Source organism: Penaeus monodon, chromosome 22, assembly GCF_015228065.2.
Source record: "Penaeus monodon isolate SGIC_2016 chromosome 22, NSTDA_Pmon_1, whole genome shotgun sequence".
Taxonomy (NCBI): domain Eukaryota; kingdom Metazoa; phylum Arthropoda; class Malacostraca; order Decapoda; family Penaeidae; genus Penaeus; species Penaeus monodon.
Window position 1 is genome coordinate 26,555,945 of NC_051407.1, and position 1,850 is coordinate 26,557,794.

Sequence of the window (1,850 nt, forward strand, 5' to 3'; positions counted from 1 at the left end):
AAATGTACTACACACTTTATCCCAACCACTGTAAGTCCATACCGGCACAGAACTAGCCCAAGCATCGTTATTAATTTAAAGAACTGTGTGTGAACTAAACTTCTATACAGCAGTAGTTCATCGGATTAAGAAATGAACATTGGTATATAGAACAACCAACCGCTATATCGGGGTTGCGTTCATATTGAAAAATTGCGTATGGGTGAGGCGAAACGGTGGCCAAACGTACGATAACTACAGAGAAGCAACAATTAATATCACACTTTGACCTTGTATATATTCGTTACTTATGTGGTATGTCGTTTCAGTGATTACAGGTTGCCTTTATCTACAAGTGAGAAGAAGATTTTCAGAAGACGTTTCTGTGCGCGCGAAGTGTTGACAATCTCTTCAAAATCGCCCTGACATTTGTAGTCTCAACATATTTCATATTTCATGGTCAACAGCAAATTAAAATCTCGGGTGTTTCACTCTAGGGATGGTAAGCGCAGTCGACATACAGCGGGGGAGTTGCAAGCCACGGCTAAATCAACGGTCAGCTGCAACATACGAGGAAAATGGTATGGAGCAGCGCAGGTTTTGGCGCCACCGTAGCTGATTCTATGGGCCTTCATTGAGCTATGGGAGTTCAACAAACCACAATATACGTCTATGGCCAACTAGTCAGCCGAGATCCTAGGCACTTCAGATAGCCCTGAAGTTCACGTATGTCACATGTCACAACTACAGTCATTTAATACTCACATTAAGGAGGACATGTGTGGGCTCGTGCGGGCGTGACAGGCCGTGCAGCCCACAGTGGTAAGGTCTCTATGGCTACTGACGGCTGAGAAAGTCGGCTGTGGCGGAGCGTGCACCATCTAGCGGCGGCGGCTGCAGTCACACTAGTGGGTGGATCGATGGGTCTGTGTCAGTCCACACGGGTGCTGCTGACTAAGTCCAGTGCAGCGACGCACCTCCGCCGCCACTCACTGCACACAACAACTAACCCCACTCGCAACCACTCACGCTACAAAAATTCAATTTCACGCAAGTGGCCGCGCGCGTTCTTCAGTCACTGGGTGGCGGCGCGTGCGCGGTAGCCGCGGAAGCCGACCAATCAGCGGGCGGCTCTCCCGCTCCTCAAGCCCACCCGCGTTTTTTACCGGTTTAAATCTCGCTCTGGATTGGCTCTCGCCGGCTGTGGGTGGAGCCATTGGCACCCCCTTCCGGAGGCACCCAGTGAACGGGTTAACTTTAAAACGAACAAGCTTTAAAATGGAGGCTGTGATTTAGAGAGTTCCGAGAGAGGAGCGGGGGCGGGCGCTGGGGCGGGCTGGGAGGGGCGTTTCGGCGAAGACGTCCTCTAGCTGGCTCGAGGAGCACCTGCATGTCCCACGTGACTTCGCTCCGTGCCAAAGTCCGCCAGGAGTCCTGCGGCGGGGTCCTGCACCTTGCTCGCCCCGCCTCCGCCCTACCCCTTTGCCCAGGACGGACGTTTGTAGAATCTTTGTATGCAGGACATTAATTGTTGTATAATAGAACGCTTCAAGTATCATATGGTGCAAGAGATGTGGTGCATCACATGAGCAAGCGATCCACATAACAACACTGTCACCAAAATTGTGGCAGATATGCAAATACATTTCCATGTAATTATGACATTTCGAATTAATGTATTTTTCCTAGCTGTTTACATGCATGCACAGTTCATGCTCCCGCGCTGCTGGATTCCTTATGATCGCAACTCGTTTTAATCTTTAATGGATGGCGAAATCTTCATCTGCTTTCCTCCTTCACGTCAGAGGCGGAACCTACTGCATCTGCTTTCCCTGCTTGCCTGCTTGAGGTTATTTCCACTCGTTTCAAGA

The 1,850-nt window shown here is 50.0% G+C and overlaps 1 protein-coding gene across 1 annotated transcript in view; it reads right to left on the reverse strand.

The window, feature by feature from the left end:
- The window catches only part of LOC119587051, a 36,603-nt gene extending 35,637 nt beyond the window's left edge, over positions 1-966 (reverse strand). The window contains exon 1 of the mRNA XM_037935799.1: positions 745-966. The gene's annotated coding sequence lies outside the window, so the exon portion shown is untranslated. The remainder of the gene's footprint in view (positions 1-744) is intronic.
- Between the last annotated feature and the right edge of the window lie 884 nt (positions 967-1,850).